The sequence below is a fragment of the Schistocerca serialis genome, chromosome 9, assembly GCF_023864345.2.
Source record: "Schistocerca serialis cubense isolate TAMUIC-IGC-003099 chromosome 9, iqSchSeri2.2, whole genome shotgun sequence".
NCBI lineage: Eukaryota > Metazoa > Arthropoda > Insecta > Orthoptera > Acrididae > Schistocerca > Schistocerca serialis.
The window spans coordinates 190,620,573-190,643,145 of NC_064646.1; positions in this window are offsets into that span (position 1 = coordinate 190,620,573).

A 22,573-nucleotide genomic window follows, 5' to 3' on the forward strand; every position below is an offset into this window, starting at 1 on the left:
AATCCATAGCCCATTTAATGGCAGTAAGAGACGTTCTCGGATATTTCTGAAAAAATCGGTTGTGATTCCATCATGCATGAATAATAGCTCCAACAGTTGTTGAGCTGGTACCTCCTCTAGGAGGGCAGGCATGTCCTCTGACTGGAATTGACGACACCTTGCAGCAGTCAACCTGTTTGGCAGTATATAACATCGTATCAGTTTATCGTTAGTAAAGCCTGCCCACACATTAACTGAAAATCGGCGCTTTTGCCTTTCTTCTTCAACTGCGTGTGAATGTACATCAGTCCACTCATGTTACATATGAAAATTGACAATCCTGTTGCGAGTGAAACCTGCTGTGTCTGTGAACAATATCTTTGTTGTGACAAGTGTATCTGCACCTAAGCTTTCCTACAGTCATTGCAGAATTGCTTTCTAACAGGCTGATATTGTGGCCGAAATGTCCGGACACGCTGTACGTGATATGGATACAGCAATGGTTCATACTGCCTCATCCAGACTAAAGGATGACTAACCCCAACAGATGCTGAAATTCTACTTGACAATAGTTCCACGATCCTCTTCCGATCGTTGCAGTACCTGCTTCTTCACAACAGGAGTACGAATGGTGCACGGTCTGCCACAGTCTGATTAAGATGGAGCTAAGGAGGCAGAACCTGTTAACTGCAGAAGAAGACCGGTGAACAATTGTGCAGATCGTGTAGAGGCACCAATGACCAATGGATGCGTATTTGAACAGTCTAGCAGACCAGCGTTAAGTGATCTAAATATTATGACCAGGTATCCTCCACATGCAGCGTTTACCTTCAAAACGGTGAGTCCGTATTGTTCGGGGAAAGAGCGCATAGGCAAACCTCTATAAAGGAACTAAGGATGTCAGACATTGAACTGCCAGGGATCTCCTGGGAAAAGTAGAAAGAAAGTCACCTTCAACTGATCAGACTTTAGAAACTAAACATCGACTGAGGTGGTTCAATAGCCGGCTGCTGTGGCCCAGCGGTTCTAGGTAATTCGGTCCGGAACGGCGCTGCTATCACAGTCGCAGGTTCGAATCCTGCCTCGGGCATGGATGTGTGGGATGTCCTTAGGTTAGTTAGGTTTAAGTAGTTCTAAGTCTACGGGACTGATGACCTCCGATATTAAGTCCCATAGTGCTTAAAGCCATTTGAACCATTTGAGGTGGTGCAATTATTAAGACACTGGACTTGCATTGTTAATGACTAGCGTCCAGTTTCCTGATCAATTTTCGAGATTTAGTTTCTGCGTGGGTTCCGTCAATGAAGAAAGAAAATGCTGATACGGTTTCTTCGAAAAAGGACACTGCTGCTTTCTTTCCCCATCTCTCCCCCCCTCCCCCCCCCCCCCCCCCCCACACACACACATACTCACACTGTGCTGCATCTCTCATGACCTTTTTATCGACGGAGCGTTAAAGTCTAAATTTCCTTCCTTCCTTTCTGAACTGAACACCTGTCGAATCTTTTCTTTTAAGTGTCGAATGAGAATGGTGAGAGCTCTGATGTAGGAGGAAGATCACTCAACGTCCCACACTTGTTACAGCTTCTACGCACAACGTAGTCAGTAAAAGGTTTCCTAAAATGATGTAAATAACCTCGTGGCCTATGAATTGTCATGAACTATTGCGTAAACCGTAAATCTTATATCATGGGGCGCCGAAAAACATACTTTCTCCAGTACTGAGTTAAAGTAAGATACAAAAAATTACTAATCAGGAAATATAAATAAATGAATAAAGATATAACAACAAAAATAAGAGGGTTAAAGAGAAGTACCTGTCGATCTACTAGCCTGCGCGACAACTTTATTCAGATATTGTTAAGAAAAATTTAGGGCTCTCAACGTGGAATGTCAGTCGCATCAGTATCAGGTGTCACAATGAAGACTGACACACTACATTTCTCGTGTTAGCCTCTGTCACCGTCGCGAGTTATAAAATGTATGATATCAACTACACACTAATTATTCTATTTAAGCCTATAAACGGTTTGCTTAATGGTCATCATAACAATTATTTTGAAAAGATCCGACAATTTCACTAATAGAGTAAAACTATGTAACATATGAGTGACATGTTTTATTAGTAACTGGTGAAACACGTCTTTTGGACAGTCCAAACACGTACCTCCGTTTCATTTCAGAGGTGCTTTATGAGATCGATACAATCTCGTCTCAATATGTATTCAATCGATCGGCGATAAATTGGGGCAGTCGTAAGGATGACTACTTAATATGCATTGCCAACCCACACTCGCTTAAACGGCGTCATTTCGCTACGTCCGTCGGCGCAGTAATAGAATGTCGGTCCAAACCTGACCTGTAATAGGACCGAGAAACATAAGGCAGCATTTTAGGCGCGCAGAGACCCTCTCCCCCTCGCGTATCGAGCTCGTCAATCTAGCGGTAATAACAGTTCTTCGTTACAGCGGCCGATTAATGGCAGTAATGGAAAGCAGATAAATTCGGCACCGGGCGCAGGGCGTAGTCTGCGCGGCTGCATTAGGATGGCCGCTAATGGCCGCTTAGGCGTGCTGTTCACAGCCGCGGGCGGCCGCTTCCAACCGGCCGCTCTGTGGCGCCGTATTAACATCAGGGCCGGCCGGTGAGCGCCCACGCAACAGAGGGCACAGTGGATGGCGAGGTGCGTCACCGAACAGGTAGTCCAGTCTGGCTCCACTGTAGTCTCACTGCTCGGGGCATCGCTGCTTCTAAAGTCGCAGTGAACTGGTCAGATTCCTCCGTCGTAGGCAGTGTACGACAAGAGATTGTCAGGGTGGAGGAGGGGTTGAAAAGTTGCAAACATTAACTTTCATGAAAGCAGAATTGAAGTAGCGTTGGTCGTGCACACAGTTACGAGGTCAATTGAAGAAATATCGTTCGAGCACAAATGTCTTTCAGGGCGAAATTCTTGGTACGTGCCTCGCATATGTCTCAGTAAGATATCTCCTTTTTTATATACTGAATTATGCTCAGCATATAGGAAAGTCAATCAACCACGGTGAAATTAAATGCAAGCTTTGTAACATTAAGAGTGCAATTGGAACTCCACTGTTAAATGCAGAAGGGACAGCAGGTAGATGGAAAAAATACATTGAATTCCTCTATGAGTGGGAGGACTTGTCTGGTGGCATAACAGAAGAATAAAAAGGAATCGATAGGGAAGAGATAGGGGCTCCAGTATTAGAGTCAAAATTTAAAAGACCTTTTGGAGAACCTCAGATCAAATTAGGCATAAAGGACAGACAATATTCGACAGTAATTCCTACATTCACTGTGGGAAGTGTCAACAAAAGGACTATTCGCTTTGGTGTGTAGGATGTACTCGCATAAGACCACCGACATGTAATCAGACTTTCGGAGAAATATCATCCACTCAAAGCCGAAGATAGATAGATCCCACCAGTCAGACAATCGCTGCACAATCAGCGTAACAACTCATGCATCAAAGTTGCTGACAAGAGTAATATACAGAATAACTGAAGAGAAAACTGAGCATATTTTAGATGAAGGCAGTTCTGAGGTTGCGGATGATAATGGAAGGAAAGAAAAATCAAGACACGCTCATAGGATTTGTCGACCTGGAACAAGGGTTCGACAACGACCAATGGTGCTAGATATTTGAAAGTCTAGGAAAATTAGGTTCAAATGGCTCTGAGCACTATGGGACCTATCATCTGAGGCCATCAGTCCCCTAGAACTTAGATCTACTTAAACCTAACTAACCTAAAGACATCACACACATCCATGCCCGAGGCAGGATTCAAACCTACGACCGTAGCCGTCGCATGGTTCCAGACTGAAGCGGCTAGAACCGCTCGGCCACACCGGCCGGCGGGTGAATTAGGAGTAAGCTGTAAGGAAATACAGGTAATACACAATATGTTCGAGAACCATGAAGAAACAATGAGAGCGGAAGATCAAGAACGAAGTGTTCGGATTCAATGGGATGTAGGAGAGGGAGGTAGTGTTTCGCCCTTACCGTTCAATTTATACATGAAGTAGCAATGACGATAATATAAGAAAGGACATCAGTGCTAAGATTCCATGATGACACTGTTATCCTCACTGAAAGTGAAGAAGAATTGCAGGATCTCTTGAATGGAATGATCAGTCTAATGGGTAGCGAATATGGACAGAGAGTAATTCAAATAAAGAGGAGAGTAATGAGAAGTAGCGGAAACGAGAACAGTAAGAAATTTAAAATCAGAATTGGGGATCACGAAATGTACGCAGTCAAGGAGTACCACTGGCTAGACAGCGAAGTAACACGTGACGGACGAAGCAAGCGGGACATAAAAAGTAAACTGACAATGGCAAAAGAGTCATTCCTGGCCAAGAGAAGTCTACTCGTGTCAAACATAGGCCTCAATTCGAGGAATAAATTTCTCAAATTATACGTTGGAGCACAGTATTGTATGATAGTGAAACAAGGACTGTGGGAGAATCTGAACAGAATAGAATCGAAACATTTCAGATGTGTTGCTACAGCAGGACGTCTACAATTAGGTGGACCATTAACTAATGAATTATGATATTCTCCGCAGAATAGGCGAGGGAAGGAATATATGGGAAAAGCTTGTCAAGAAGAAGGGACAGGATGCTAGGACACCTGTTAAGACATCACGGAATAACTTCCGTGGTGCTTGAAGGAGCTGTAGAGGATAAAGAGATTAGGATGCATCCAACAAATAACTGAGGACTTAGATATCAACTGCTATCCGGCGATGAAAAGGAGAGAGAGGAATTCATGGCGGGCCGGTTCAAACCGGTGAGAAGCCTGCTGACTAGAAAAAAATTGTAGACAAAAAAAAGTTTCCTTCAATAGCCCTACAGTATGGAATCGGTATGCCGATCAGGCAAAATGACCAAGATCACAGAGGCAATCAGCCCACAGACGCAGCAGTTTTAAGATACCTGTTTGGCAAAACACAGTGTCCCGCTGCGTACAGAAGTCAGTAACCATCTGTTGCACATCCTCGTGTGACTGGAATAGTCGAACCTTCAAAGCATTCTCTTGAGAGACCAAAGGCGTGATAACCGCATGGGAAGACATCGCGATTATAGGGTGTCTCAAGAGTCTCCCATGTACGTTGGTGTAACTTCTGTGTTACGACATTTGCGACGCAGACACGTGCGTTGTTATGGGAGCAGGCACCCTTGGCGCACTATTCCACAACTGTGGTTTTCGACACACATGCTATGCCATACACTTTCTATAGTCTCCGATAGATGTCTACCGGTGTTTGTCCTTCGGCAGTCAAGGAAAATAAATATCACAGTTGACTGGTTTGGGGGAGGGGACCAAACAGCGAGATCATCGGCCCCATCGGATTACAGAAGGATGGAGAAGGAAGTTGCCATTGCTCTTTGAACAGGACCCATCCCGGCAGTTGCCTGAAGTGCTTTAGGGAAATCACGGAAAACCTAAAGCAGAACGGCCAAAGGCGGGTTTGAACCGTCGTTCTCCCGAATGCGATACCAGTGTGCTGTCCGCTGCGCCACCTTGCTCGGTGAAGCGTCACGTTTGTCATGTTTGGACGCATTTGGTAACAACTTCGACATGTTCACATTTTCGCATTTACCACACGCACGTCAGAAAAAGATGAATACCACACTAAACATTGCCTACACGTCTGTACTTACACACTCACATCCGAGTCGCACTACGTTACATATACGCTGCAGCAACGCCCTCTAACAGAAAATTTCTGATAGCCCTTTATAATTTTAAGCGGCCGACATTTTCTTGTTGCGATTACAGAGTATTCACTCCCTTCCCCTTAGATTATGTTATGATTTTGAGAATTAATCTATGGCTACTAATTCTGCTAATGTGTTTAGTCTACTTTCATCTCTTCTCATGGATGTTTAGTCCACTTTGTTCTGTTTTAATGGATATTATTTCCTAACTCATAGACGTTTAGTTCGTTCACTTTGTTATTGTTCTTAATTTAGTCTAGCCTACTGCATTATTTTACTGCTATGAGAAACACAGTTCTGTTGCATGAATTATACTTTCTTGTTCTTTGTATGCTACCAACGACTTACTTATACACAATAAAATAGGAGCATTCGTGGCTGTATTAAATTTTAATCGTGCATCTTCCAGTATTTTGTTTTTCAAGCATCTCTTGATTTTTCCACGTATAATTCTCCAGGTTTCTTCTCTGCATCTCTGTCACACTCATATATAATCCTAGGTAGTTAAAAGATATTTAACTTGTTCTGATATTACAATTTTTATCTTTTGTAATCTTTGCTCTTAAAAGCCACGACTTTTCAATGACCTGTTATAACTTTACGTTATATTCTTTACATATATGGACTCAACGTGTTGGTTATGACGAAGTAATATACGCACATTAGTGGAATTAACTGGTTCAAGAATCCGTAAATATAAAAATGAATGTACGCATCTACGAATACTATTAGGAATAAAGACACTCTTAACTAGGACAGTCCTACGACTCCTTGGTATAAGGGTAGAGATAGTGGAGGGAAAGGTGTAACACGAAGTGTAACTCTGGAATAAGTGGAGAAACTGCAACAAAATATATGTTTTTGCTATGATTATCTTGTTTCTACGATTAATTTTTCTCTCAGTTTATTTTCTGTTCAAATGGTTCAAATGGCTCTGAGCACTATGGGACTTGACTTCTGAGGTCATCAGTCCCCTAGAACTTAGAACTACTTAAACCTAACTAACCTAAGAACATCACACACATCCACGCCCGAGGCAGGATTCGAACCTGCGACCGCAGCGGTCGCGGGGTTACAGACTGTAGCGCCTAGAACCGCTCGGTCGGCTTATTTTCTATAAATATCTTGTCTTTTATTAGATTTACATTAGTGAGTCACAACAGGAGGCAGTCAACTCATACACATACTTGGGTGTACCAACTTTTAGACGAACAGAATGCCCTCGAATGTTCAGTCATATGTAAATGAGGTGGCGGACTGAAGTTCATTTGTAGGATACTGGGGAAATCCAATCTACGAGCAACATTACTGTCAAAACTCCCATGTGGCGCATACTACAAAACTGCTCCAATGTGTGCGACCCATACGAAATAGGGCTAACTGAATACACTGAACGTAACTAAAGACTGGAAAGTTACGCAGGTCACATCAGTACTCTGGAAAGGAATTAGGAGTACTCTGCTGAATTACGGGCTCATATCGCTAACCTCTATTTGCAGCAGGATTTTGGAACGTATACTATGGTCAAATATTATGAATAACCTCGAAGAAAACGATTTATTGACAAACGGCCCTCTTTATTCACATGGAGTAATGAGTGGCATCGATAGGATCTCAAATAGATTCCACATGTTTAGATACCCAGATGGCCTTTGACACCGCTCCTCATAAGCTACTTCTAATCAAATCGCGTGCCTATACACTATCGTCTCATTTGTACAACTGGATTCATGATTCCCTGACAAAAAGGTCACAGCTTGAAGTAACTGACGCAAAGTTATCCAATAAAATAGAAGTGACATATGGCTTTTCCCAGGGAAGTGTTACAGGTGCTCTGCTGTTCCTGATCTATAAAAATGATCTAGAAGATAATCTGAGCAGCTTTCTTAAATGACGCTGCCGTTTACAGTCTTATAAAGTCATCAGTGATCAAAACCAACTGAAAAATGATTTAGACAGACACATGCACCGTGCAAAGAATGACAATTGACTCTAGATAATGAATAGTGTAAAGTGGTCCACATGGGTACCAATAGGAATCGGCTAAATTTCGGTTATATGATAAAGCACGCAAATTTAGAGGCTTTGAATTCCGCTAAATACTTAGCGATCACAATTGCGAATAACGTAAGTTGGAACGCTCACGTGCGTAATATTGAGGGGTAAGGAAAAACTGAGTTTTATTAGCAGAACACTTAGAAAATGCAACACAGACTACTTACACTACTCTTGTCCGTCCTGTTCTGGAGCATTGCTGCGCGATATGGGATCATTATCTTACTGGTTTGACGGAAGACACTGAAAATATTCAAACAAAGGTAGCTCGTTTTGTTTTATCTCGATATAGGGAAGTGAGGGTGTCACAGTGTGATACTCGAGTTGGTGTAAAATCATTGCGATTGGATCTTCTCATGAAATTTCAATTACCAAATTTCTCCTCCGATCGCGAAAATTTTTTGTCGTCGCCCATCTACATATGGAGTAACGAGCATTGTAATAAAACAGGAGAAACTAGAACTCGCACGGAAGGACGTATGAGTTGTTTTTCTTTTTTTTTCACGCTGTTCGAGTAGAGAAATAGCTTGAAGGTGTTTCGATGAACGCTCTGCCAAGCACTGGATTGTCAACTATGGACTATTTATGTAGATGCAGATGTAGATGTACGTAAAGGAGCAGCAGGTATAGTGACATATTTGGCTCACTCATGGGGCAGTGTCACGGAGATGTGCTGAAATACCTTTACAGCTACACTGCTATATGCCAACCAGCGGAAGTCCGTTTCAAGAATCACCGTCGTTCTCATAGGGACTTAACAGTCAAGATTGGACTAATTACAGTACGCAGAGGAGCATTTAAACAGTCAACAATGCTTCATGCACGTATGGAGGGGGAAGAATACATGTACAAAACGTTCTCAGTTTAATCGTCGTGTCCAACTGTAGCTTGTCAAAAGGGGCTTTTCAACAAGGATTACTTTTGTGCAGTGTAACTTCCATGTTTTCTGTCCGCAGTGTGACTTTTCAACACACAAACTTTTCGAACCAGAGTTTTTACTTTTGCATCTTAAGGGGAAACTTTTAGATTTTAACCTGACGAGACGTAACTTTAAGATCGCTAGCAGCTCCTTGTAATAAATACATGTATCGCGTATGAAGCTTCCCTGTTAAAAGTACCTATGTGCATTATTACACACATTACATGCGATTCTTTTGAATACGACGCATCTGAGCTACAAAAACGCATGTCAATAAACTCATTATTTTGAAGTAAATAATGTCAGAATGTATGTCAAAACACTCACCGTTTCACAGAATGTAATCTGAGTCAAGAATCACTGTTCCTTGAGTGCACAAAACATTGTTCAGTTAAGGCCCTAATAATCGTTTTGACTTACCTGTGTGACAATGGATAACCAGGGGGTTGGTAAGTAATTGCTTTCCTCTGGAAGAGCAGAAATAAATCACGCTGCTATTGCAGTTACTGAAATAAATTTTGCCATCCACAATTTAGGACTGCTAAAAAGTAAACAGTTACATCTCACGAACTGCAATCCGAATGCGGATTACTTGCCTTTTAGAAATAGAATAAAATAGAATAGCAAGTAAGATGTGGAGACCCAATGTCGAATAATTTAAAGTCCTTAGTGGCACTTTTCTGTATTCTTAAACCAAATGAGAAAACGTGAACTGGTATATACTGCTATAGACAAGCTCAGAAATTTCGAAAATTGAACATAAGTTTCATAATACTATAATTTGAAATTGAGATTGTTTTAAGATGAACACTTTAAAAGAAAAGGAGTTGGGAATTTTAAGGTCCGTAGGTTCATGCAGGTTGTGTATCACTCGAGAAAACCGTATGATATAAGTCAAACAACGCAAGTTATGAAAAGCTACAAAACCAAGAATAAAAATGTTACCTAAACGCGACATCACGCTTTTGCAATTATAGCGTACACAATTATCTCGTTGGGTATTGGCACCTTTTTTTAACAAATTTATGCCACTGCAACAGAATTTCGAAATTCAACCACCACGCCGGTGCACGTCTGCTTCCATCCACGCTCGACTGCTTGACAACGATATACACTCTGGAATCCTAAGAGTCTCCTTTGTACAGGCACTCAGCAAAAGTCTTTAGACAGACAAAACTGTCACTTTTCATAATTTAACAACCTTTCAAAGTCGGGGCACAATATTCACGCTCTCGACGAAATCTACTATCGTGTTTGTGTCAAACAATTGGTTTTCGTGGCTGCTGTTGTGGTGTCCATTTATGGCCGATAGAGAGCTTGTGATTGTTCACCGTACGTCATCACTGCATTACGCTGACAAGACGCAGAGGTATACGTTGAACCGATTACGTTGCTACATGAGCGGTGGCACCGCCTGTGCTGATATGGACACAATCTCTGGCAACATGATGTAATGATGTACGCTGATCAGTCACAAGCTCTCTAAGATGTATCAGTGATAACCACAACACTAGCCACGACAGTGAGTTGCTCTGAGGATGGAGAATTTCGTCGACAGCTCGACGTTGTACTCACATTTGACCGCTTGCTACGTAAGCGACAGATGTGACCAACTGCTGGCGCCATCTGGATACGCTACCGTCCAGCTGAAAGCTGAAGAGCCAGGAAAGTGCCCCGGTGTTCTGCGTGCGAGCAGCAAACTCCAGCTTCAAGATTGCTACCAGAGCTTATCCACTGTTTCTATAAAACGGCGCCCATCAACGGTAAAATATTTTTGCTCGAGAGTAAGGCAACAAAACTTTCTTTACTTAGGCGAATTAGGCGATAAAAGAGCGTTGTGCATAAAAATTACAAATGGAGGAATCTTCATGTAGAATTTTGTAATGTATATGATTCAATATAAAGACCACCAGACAAACTCTTCGAATACATGCGAATGAGCAGAAGTGCGAGCGACTATCTCACCACTGAATTAAAGGCGAGTGTTTCTTATGTGGTCAAGAACTTTCGAGAGTCAGTAAGTGATGACTGACTAATGTAAATAGGGAGAAATGAGTGGCTTTTGCTTCGAGGTGTTCGTGACCTGTTATCTGAATAGTAATGGGTCCCAAGTTCGCCAGTGGCTGCTTATTATATTTTCGCTGACTCAACTACAATCCTATCACCTATACTGTGTACTAAGTACTATCTATACTCCTTACACTACCTCTCAAAGTATACTTTTAAGGTTTTGCTAAAGTGCTTTGACTTTAAGAGCATACACGTCTATCCCAATATAAAATACACATTAAATTCCTAATGAAGCACACTGAACAAACATGAAGTTTTACTGAGATCTAACTGGTGGGAACGTAATACACCAGCAGTCACTGTTAATGACAAATGTTTTAATCAATGTGAATAGTCTGAACAAATAAAACATATAAAATTTTCGAAAAAAGGTGTGACATTTTGTGAAATAATTTGTCTGAAAGTATGAAATAAAATAGAGAAATATTTGATGCACATCATTCACTATACACGACTTCGAGCGCCGTTCAGACACACGTCAAATGTTTCACAAATGTATTTTTTTTTTCTTTAGACAACTCATTTCATGAAATTACTGACCGATTTCTTTCTTTTTTATATATTCAAGTTTTATTCAGACAGCATGATCTTATTGACACCTCATTTACCTTCCTAACAGCTTCTGTTCTCGAAATGTCATAAATTTAATATTTTATTCCACGGAGTCTTTTTGACAGTTAAATATCAAACCAATGTATCTTTCTATGAGTAAAATATCAGGGCCTTGAACAGGTTGGCTTCTTGACACTTCGTTGCTTACATAGCTAGCAGCAGCTGTAGGTGAGATATTTCAGATTTCTCTCAAATCACTTACTAAGTTTTCCTTAATTACCCTGATTACTTACAACCGATTACATACTTTTTGCCGTAGTAGATCTCACACTGATCACTTTGATACTCTATTCACCAATTTCTCAGTCTTAGTTTGGCAATGAAATTTCGAACAAGAACCCATTGCGTAATGTATAGGGAGTTTTGTTTTCACTCCACTCAAACATTTAACCAAAACGCTTCGGGTTTTAATCATGCGACAAAATATGATCTCTTTTCGTGCTGTCATTTGCAAGCAACCTCGATTTGATCTCTTCAACATTTCATGAAACATGACGATTTTTACGACCGCATGGTTCGTGATGGACAGGGATGGAACTGAGCGAGCCTCCTACGACCAGTCCGCCACATATAAGATCCAAAAACTCGAGAGCTTGGAGAGATATAGTTACTTTCTGTAACGCCCCAAGGACAGAAAATCCCAATTAACAAATTTTGTGGAAACTTAAAGTAAGGAAGTGAGTCATCTTGACAGTGACGGCAACTACTGACGATAAAATCTACACTGGTAAGATTTTGATTAACACCTATATCACTCAAATTCAGAATCATATGAACGAAGGTTAAATCCAAGAAAGTAATTCAGTCAAAATAACATTTACCACGGAAGAGAGTTGTAGGCACATCGAAAAGGAAATTCAATGCGACTACAATGCAACTCGGATATGGAAATGTTCAGTTAGTTAGTTGCTGTTGAGTCGCTCTAGAGTACTTTCGCGATAGTTGTCTAGATGCAAAGGCTATTAGATTGTTTCAGTTTTGGAAGTTTAATAATTCGTGAAATAAAGATTGAAGTGTTGCTCAGTCATTGGGCTGAAGCAAGTTAAATTTTACCGTTCTCAACGAGTGTTAGACTTCAACTGAGTGATATAGGTTTATCGGACTTAGCCCTCGTATTGATGAACAGTTACAAACCTTGAGAACAATGGATCAACGACAGAAAAACAATTCGTAGTCTTGAGTAGGACACAATAAAACGAAGACGCGTAGGAAGACAAGTAAGCCAACTAGTCAAAAGTTGTCATCAGCATCACGATTACTGAACTGAACAGGAGTAAATCTTCAACGACATGTCGATGTGCGGGTGTTGTAGGGACAAATAATTAATTACAAAAAGAACAATGAAATCTGAGTCAAGAGATAAATCTTACGTGTCGCCTAACTCATTAAAGAGACAATACAATGCGTATTATTGCAAGTTGATTGACTCTTTACAGATTTTAAGTGACTTAGTGAGTACATGAACAATGGACAGTGAAAAGTGATTAGTTTAAACCAGTATTACGGCGTTTAAAAAAAAATTACTCCACCATAAGTTATCTCTGGAACTACGTCGGACCGTTGTTAATAACTTGACGTAGCAACGGCATAGCAACGGAATAGTAGACAGCAAAATTTCATCCCCACCATGTATGAAGTGAAGAACGACCGTAATGATGAAATCAAGAATCAAGATTTTATTTCATCACGGAACCAACCGGGCATAAAAATAAAAATAAACGATTGCAGTTTACCAGTTCTCACAATCTGAGAAGACTGTTGCGGACAGATAACAAAATATTTCTAAACCACGCGAGGAGCTGTGTTTTACGAGAGTTACAGGTGCTGCTCCACGCCATACCGACGGGGACGAGCATCGTTACGAGTCACGTCTCCTCCCGGCGAGTGAAGGAGGGAAGGGACGTCTCAGTCGTCAACTTTAAATACAATTTTGATATCTTGGCTACATTTCGTACCCAGATAATGTATGACTTAAGATGCGCTATACGTAAAATTTATGCAGTGCGTCTTTACTTCTGCAAACTCTCAAAAATTTCGTGCAGTCATGTACTCACATTCGTGCAGCACTGCAACTGCGACGAATAATGAGGAAAAAAAAACAAAAAAAAAAACAGTCGGTTGTTGAGTGAAGATATCAAGTTTTATGATGAAGAAGAATGAAATTTTTTCACTGAATAGTTTTCTTAAACAAGTATTTCATAGCAGCTGCCACATTCACACCTGCGCTTCGCCGAGAAAATTCATAGCTGTCGCTCTCACTGCCGCAGCGAAAACATTAAAGCTTGTTTAAATTCAAACGTTTTAAGCTCTAACAGAGGACAGCGCCATGAACGTCGCTCCGTAGGACATTTGCGTAACTACACCTGCGATTGTGTTTTGTCGTCTGAAGCTGTCGCGCGAAGTGGTCACTTCTGTTGCGGACGTAAGACGCGAGAAACTTCGCCCTCACTCCTTAATACCTTTTACAGTGGGAAATACCCTATACCATGCATTCTCAGCATTTTTCGGAGTACAAACGTAGAAGCATCAGCCGGGAGACTGGGCCAGAAGTGCCATTCAATCTTCCGTAATGGCGCTACTGCCGTTACCATGTGTTGAAAGAAGAAATATTCCGTGTAGCAACCTTTAGGAGGCGTGAGAACTTACACTGTCGGTAACCTCAGAATGAGGGACATTCGGCGTCGAAGGGTACCATATACCTGCATCGTATGGTAAGAAACTGTATTTCTTCCTCCACGTATTCTGCTGAGTAGTCAATTCTGCAGCCAAAAATATAGTTATTCACAGCTAGGATGAGCTGCCCGTTCATCAGAGTCTTACTTCAATCTGTTTAGGCACTGCGAATTCACTCAACTTCTCTGCATGTTGCTTCCTTGTACCACTCTTACGGCTTATTACAGCAGTAAAACACTCCCCTCGAACTGGGTTGTGCAGGAGCTGCTATCGCCGATTACAGTAGTGACTCATTCTCCGGCGTCGGAAAACTCCGCCAAATTACTAAGCAAGCGCTCGAGGACCGGCACCACGGCTCGGCCGCAGATCCTGTTAACCCCTGACAGAGCGCGCAGCGGGAAGAGCGGCTCCGGGACGGCATTATCGATGTCGCCGCCGACGGCTACCGGCGGCTCCTGTAATCTGGGCCCATCTCGGTTCCGCTCGGTCCAGCTCGTTTCGGCGCGGCGCGGCCCACGCCAGCCATCTGCCATTGGTCACGAGGCGTCATACGAAGAGGAGGCCGGCTCATTAGTGGGGCCGCCAGGCCGCCCACCGCCGCCCCACTGCCCCCCCCCCCCCCCCCCCCCGCCCCTGCAATCGCGGCCGCATCGCGTGCGCTAATGGACTGCCGCGGCGTGGCGGCGCCCACGAGCTGATCACTCCGGCCCCCGGGCTGGACCCGTCTCGAGTCCAGGGCGTGGGCTCTGGGCTCCAGCCGCTTCTCGGAACCGGCGCCTCATGTGTCGGCTGTCCGGCCGCGAGAAATTCGGACCGTAGTCGGCATCCTTGTGTGTGAGCGAGTTTTCCCAACGTTCTCATTGCTGCGCAGATACTTGTGAAACGCAAAGTGTAATCACGCTACACTTGTGCTAAAAAGTTACTTCTTCCAGAATGAGATTTTCACTCTGCAGTGGAGTGTGCGCTGATATAAAACTTCCTGGCAGATTAAAACTGTGTGGTAGAGCACTTGCCCGCGAAAGGCAAAGGTCCCGAATTCGAGTCTCGGTCCGGCACACGGTTTTAATCTGCCAAGAAGTTTCATTTCAGAGCACACTCCGCTGCAGAGTGAAAATCTCATTCTGGAAACATCCCCCAGGCTGTGGCTAAGCCATGTCTCCGCAATACCCTTTCTTTCAGCAGTGCTAGTTCTGCAAGGTTCGCAGGAGAGCTACTGTAATGTTTGGAAAGTAGGAGACGAGGTACTGGCGGACGTAAAGCTGTGAGGAGGTGGCGTGAGTCGTGCTTTGGTAGCTCAGTTGGTAGAGCACTTGCCCGCGAAAGGCAAGGGTCCCGAGTTCGAGCCTCGGTCGGGCACACAGTTTTAATCTGCCAGGAAGTTTCAAGTTACTTCTTCTTCGGGGGACGATGTTACTCGCGTCTGCAGCATACCCAAAGCTGTACGTTTCCCTTTGGCTGGTTCTGAACGAGTAACAATACTGGCGCTAGACAGTCCCAGTGATCTCCCGGCATACGTGAAAGTCGACATGAAAATGCAAAGTAACGATCCCTTTAAGGACCATCTGCACAGAGAACTCGGTCCTCGTGCTAACATGTGCCAGCTGGACTTTGAAGGCACTAGCAGAGCCAAATGCCAAATTCTATCGAATATTATATGAGTACGAAATTTATCTGGTAGCTATCCAGAAAACTCATGTAGAAACTGAGAAGCAGCTTGCTTTGAGAGGCAAAATTCTTTGATTTGGTTTACCTCGTACAAGATACTACAAGAAAAACGTACATTCGGAGACATATAGGAAAGGCTCACGCACTCTTTACCAGCACCACGATAGTTCCACAAAACCACTGACAGAATCGGTGAAATAACTCTGTGAATATGTATAAACTACCACCAAGTATGCCGGCCTTACGTTGATTGTATTTGGGAGACTTCAACAGCCATCATGGATTGTGAAACTATAAACGTAACGATGTAAACGGGGACTTCGGATTGACTGGTCTGAAGAACACGGCCTCCATCTCGTTTTTGGGGCTAAAGATCGGTGCACGTCCCGTTCTGGTGTCTGGAGAACAGATCGAAAGCCTGATTTATGTTTTGTGTCCTCTTACAACAATGGGCTGCCATTGCCAGTGTCAAGGAAAGTACTGGACGACTTTCCACACAGCTAACATCTCCCAGTGCTTCTCGAATTAGGTACAAGCATATCTTACATGTAAGATGAAGGAGGAGAAGGGAAGAAAGGAAAGGAAAGGGAGAGGATCACCACTGTTACCTCATCGGGACATAACGCGGAATCTGCGGCGACGAGTGATAATCTTTACCGGATCTGGATTCGAACCTGGGACCTCTGGTTTCCCAGGGCAGGTGCGTTACCCACTGCACAATCCAGTCCACAACATTACCGTAACTGTGCGGACTATCTCCCCACACCTCACGGCCGATCTACATTCCCACTGACGCCACCTATCCACAGTCCCTGTCCATTTCCTCCATATTCGCTCTCTGAGATTCCCACAGGGGGTCGAAAGTATATGTGCATGTGCAATGAACAAGGTGGCTCCACTGGCCAGCAAGGACACTCAAATTACACTGTATAGGCCTGCGTAATCAAATAGATTGTAAACAGGCAGAAGACAACAAGTATCTGGCGCAGTTGTTGAATCGGTTTCTGCTGCTACAATGGCAGGTTAATCAAGATTTAAGAGACTTTGAACGTGGTATTATACACGGCGCACAAGCGATGGGACACAGCATCTCAGAGGCAGCGATGAAGTGGGGATTTTCGCACACGAATATTTCACGAGTTACTGTGAACATCAAATCTCCGACACAGCTTCGGCCGGAAAAATATCCTGCAAGAATGGGACCAACGACGACTGAAGAGAATCGTTCAACATGACAGAAGTGCAACCCTTCCTCCATTTGCTGCAGATTTCAATGCTGTGCCATTCAATGAATATCATCGATATGTGTTTTCGGAGCTGAAGGCCCACTCCTGTATTCATGATAACTGAACCACACAGAGCTATACGTCTCGCCTGCGCCCATAAACACCGACATCAGACTGTTGACGACTGGAAATACGTAGCCTGGAAGGACGAGTCTTGTTTCAAATTGTATCGAGTGGAATGACGTGCGGGTATGGAGACAACCTCTTGAATCCATGGACCCTGCATGTCAACAGGGGCTGTTCAAGCTCGTGGAGGCTCTGTAATGGCGTGGGGCGAGTGCAGCGGGAGTGATATGGGACCCCTCATACGTCTAGATACGACTCTGACAGGTGACACGTACATAAGCATACTGTCGGATCAGCTGCATCCATCATTGTCCTTTGTGCATTCAGACGGACTTGGGAAATTCCGTGTACTAGCTGTTTGGCATGTGTACTATCTGTTAGCGTGTGGTTGAAAACTTTGGTGACAGCTGATTTGACTTTTCGTTTCAGTATTCTGTGGCGGGGTTGATGGATGAGTGAGTGTAAAGATGTTGAGTTCTATTATTATTATATTGGACAGTATTAGTATATTAAAACTGTTTGTGAATGTTATTCTATTATTTTATCTATTAGTGTAAATAATGAATTGCTTGGCATGTGTACTTGGTCATTCAATAGGATTTTCCCCTCTGCTTTGGTTTTCTGTATGTAGTAATTTTCTTGCATGGTTAGGAGGTGATTTTTATTGTTGATTCTAATTATTTTCATATCATTTTCTCAAGTGGTTGGTTTGTGGTCGTTTTCTCTTAGGTGCTCTACAAATGTGGCAAGGTTTGTCCCATATTTCCAGGCTCTCATGTGTTCTTTGTATCTGACATCAAATGTTCTCCCTGTTTCCCCTATATATGTGGCTTTACAAGCGTTACACTGTAACTGGTATATACCCGCTTTCTGGTTGATGTATCTGTTTTCTGTCAATTTTGGGGTGTATTTTTGTATAGAATTATCTGTCGTGTATACTACGTTTATTCCCTTGAGAGATTGCAGGGCACTCTCACTCCTGATTGGGTGTAGGGAATGCGATCTACTGCAATTTGACTGCATACATTGCGATGAAATGGTGGGCAGGAGTATATGGTCTTGTCTGCGTGCTCTAGTTAAAGAAATATGGTAAGCTTTACCTGCATTCAAAGGAACAGGGTGCCGACTTAAACGACTGCAGTAAAAGCACGGCGTTGGTGGGCCGACAAAGTGCGTTTTTTCTGGGGAACGATGAGGTGACATTTCCAGACGGCCATGTGCAGTGATCGCATTGTGCAGAAACTCATTTAGCTTGGCGCCAGACAAGGGGCAGACGTCCAGGTATATGGCCTAGCGCCGAAAAGTCGCCGACAGCGCATTGTAGACATTGTTAGAGAGCAAGCCACCAAAAGAAACGTAAACGTTCTGCAAATCTCTGTGGGACAGGGAAACTGGCGTCCAGACGTCCAGACTCTGTTGCAAAAGATTTTTGGCAATGCATGAATCTGTTTGCGTGTTTAAGGCCGTTCTTTGCAAACTTTGAAATGGACGCAATAGGGGCGATAACAAGCTGTTTATGGAGGGCTGTGCTTTTTACCCTGTATTGTGCTAGCAAAAGACATGGCAAATGCTTGGGAAAGAGGCCACGAAGCTGAATTTTTTTCCGTTTTCTGCTAATTAAATTTAAAGTCTCAGATTGGTCAAATTGGTTTGCAGTGCAAAGACTATTCTCTGAGCTTAGAATGCCGGGCGGCAGCTTGTGATTGGCTTATGTGAAAGTGGGGGAAGTCAAAAAGAGAAAAGTGCTTTTGGAACCGAGCTGAGGACGAAACAGAGAGAAAGGAAGAAAGCGCACTCTTGTACAAGTCTCTTGTACTGGCCCTTCGCTAGTAAAGAGCTGCAGGTCTCTACCTAAACAGTGAGACTTGTGTCCTTTGCTAGGGTGCGACTTAGAGCCTGTGCCAGTCACCTTCTGAACTCTCCGAGGTACTGCTTATGTCATCATGGTCACAACGAGTGACGTGTGCGTGTATTTCTTTGCCTTGAGTCGGCCATCTAAAACATTTGACATATTCCAGGACACAAAGTCGTGGCACGGAGTCAAATTGGTTTGGCAGATAAGCAAAAGGGTCCACCTGCACACTGGAATCCATTGGAGTTTCAGAGGCTCTTAGGGAAGTACCTCCGTTCTGAATTAACCAAACACGAGACCAAGTACTTGCATTTTTCGGGATCGCGCATTTACTATCATGGTGTGCCGCCTTGACCAGTAGGATGGTAAAGTATTCGCTGCTGCAACATAGGACTATAATGTCTATTTCTTAGCACCCTGTTATTTCGAACCATATTTTTCCTTTTTTATTTGTATATAGATGCTTGGTGGTGGTGTAGTTTGATGCCATAACCTGGATTTACGTGTGTGAAGTGAGATAGAGCGAGTAGTGTTCTGGTTAGTGTCGTGTGTCGATCCCCAGCAGATCACTTTGTCCACCGTAGATCCTATTTTAGTAAGGCTTTTGTTAAATAAATATTTTTGTATGATGTTTCCTTAATAATTTTGTTGTCTTGTCATGCTTAAGATCAATAAATCGATTGTGAATTAGACTACAACTTCTCCCTGAGTTCTGATTAACAGTTCCTTCGCATTTTCTTGGCAGTCTAGATCAGAAACATAAGGAGTAACTTTTTCACTTGGTGTTCACTGTGTGGATCTATTACTTCATTAACAATAATCTTCGTTCCCCCTGTCTTTTGAAAATGTTGGTGATTTTACGGGTGAGTTTGTGTTTGTATGTCATTGTGTACCATCTTGTGTTTTCTTTCATCCTTTTCTGATTATCCTGTGTAGCTGTTATGAGACTGCGTGTTTGTGTTTGGTTCTGTTGTGTTGTTGGCTGTGGTTTAGTGCTTTCTGCTTTTATTTTACTTTTAATTTTGTTGTTTAGCTTTGTGACTGTGTTATTATTGTGACCAGTATTGTGCGCTATCTGCATTATTATGTCCAGTTCTTTTTGGTAGCTTTCTTTGGTGAGTGGTAATGTGTTGAGTCTATGGAGCATGTGTCGAAGTGCTGCTTGCTTTTTTGCATGTGGGTGGTTCGAGGATTGGGGAATGATAATGTCCGTTGCTGTGGGTTTATGGTAAATTTCCAACATCTGCTGATTGTTTTGTTTTTGATTGTTATTTCCAGAAAATTAATTGGGTTGTTCTGTTCTCTTTCGATTGTGAATTTTATATTTTTATGTATCTTGTTGATGTCAGTATACAGTTTTTCAATTTTTGTTTGTGGTTCATCTATTAAGCAAAGGATGCCATCAATATACCTTAACCAATATAATACGTTGTATTCTTTTGCTACAATTTTTATGAAAATGATCTGTTCAATGTGGTTTACAAAAATATTTGCTAAGGCTCCAGAAACTGGGGACCGCATTGGTAATGCATCTTCTTGCAAATGAAATTCATTATTGAATTGGAAGTAATTTTGTTCTGTTATGAGCTTTATTAGTGTGCATATTTCCTAAATAGAAATTAGCCTCGAACATATACTTCGTTAGGTTGGCAGCAAATAGGTAAACATATCAAAGAAGATTTAACACGTAATATAGTCGCAATAATTTCATTGTGAAAAACAGTGTACTACGAAATAGTTGTATCGAATGACAAAAGAACAAGAGTCGACCACAAAAAAGAGTGGGAAACATGGCGATCAGTGTGTGGAAGGCGAGAACACAAAGATGTGATTATATTGCAGTGATGAAAGTGGTAGTGCGACCTCCAAACTACATATGAGGTAACGCAGATCAGCAAATCGTAAGTAATCACTTTTTTACAAAAAAATTGCGAAGTGAACTGTATAATAATCTAAAACTAACAAAACTGTATCGTTACAGATCCCACTGATGATGCCTTAGAACAGGAGAAGGCGAAACGCGTATGGGATAAATAAAGTGACTAGTAGCAGGAAAAGGTAGTTTTATTTACACAACAAAAAATAAGTTTCCTTGCGTGATGTGGTTCAGCTAAATACTAAATAAATAAACTAGTTCTTCCTCTTCTTTTTTCATCATCGTCTAGGCTATAGTCATGAAAGTCTTCTAAGTATCCAGCCATCTTATTCTTGTTCTTCCTACGAATCTTGCACCTAAACGTCTGAAATTTAAGGCTTCTTTTTGGGGCTCAAATTTGGGATTTTTATAAATGTTTTAGCCAGCTTTGTCGATTAGACTTGATCTTCTCATTTATGACACATATACCAAGCTGTGCTCTTATGTCTCCGTTTCTTAGCCCATCTAATCTAGTACAGCCCTTAAATCCTCATAGAAAATTCATTTCTGCCACTTGGATTCTACTTTCTTGTTTTTTAGGAATTACCCAAGTTTAGCTTACAAATAGCAATCTGGGGGTGTTCATTACCGTGTAAAACTTGATTTTCGTGTCTTTTCTCACTTTATTTCTCAATGTTATATTGGCTGTTTCGCATATTATTTGATATTTCTACAGTGTAACATGTAATATTTCCCAGATAACTGAAGTGACTGACTTGGTCAGTTGGTTTGTTTCCGATTATGATCATAGTCCTCAGCAGTTTTTCCCTTTAGAAGATATCGCTTCTGTTTTCTTAACGGATATTTCCATATTATATTGTTTAAAAATTTGATTCAATCAGTAGATCGATGTTTGTAGCGAAGAGTCGCTATTTGTACAATTGCAAGATCGTCTGCAAAAAGCATCATATTAAGAAATATGTCGTGAGGTAATCTCAAGCCCGGATCAGTTTGTTGTTTCCACATCCCAGTCATATGGTCCATGTGTTGTGCCCGACCTTGTACCCATTGGTATGGAGAGGTGGACTACAGAGTGGTGTGGCAACTGTCGTCGTAGGAAAGCTGGACAGGATCAGAAATGATTAGCGGACAGTAACAAACAGAAGATTTACTTAACTTGTATTTCTCCAACTGTACAATGACTCTTCACGAGTTATGCAGCACGAATTAGCATCCAGCTCGTGCAGTAGCGACTAGGTATGAGGCTCACGGTACTAAGTATGAATGCGGCAGAGGGGGCTCATACTACAGACCTGCTGAAGGTATGGCTCAATGGGCGCGCACCACTGTGTTCGCCAGACCCACTCAACCAGTAACACCGTTTAACGTAAACTTGCTGTTCTGTCGCCAGCTTAGCGATGCCTTTGAGGTGTTATCGATACGTGATACCACACAATGTACATATTGAAGGGTGTGGGTGATAATCTACATCATTGTTGAACCCCTTGGATTATCTTCTGATGTAGCACAGTTAGTCTTTATTCTTATTTTTGTATCTCTGTATAGGCTTTCTATCACCTTCATTATTTGCTGAAGAGATCCATTCTTGTGTAACATACTCCATAAGACTTACCTAATCACGTGGTTTTCCTCTAAGACTGTAAGTGCAATGTATGTTTCCCCATTGAATCCTCTTTATTTTTCTATACTTTGTTTAAGCGAAAAACATTGTCATTATAGGATCTTGGTGTTCTGAAACCATTTTGTTATTTTGACAACAGATTGTCAGCAATAATTTG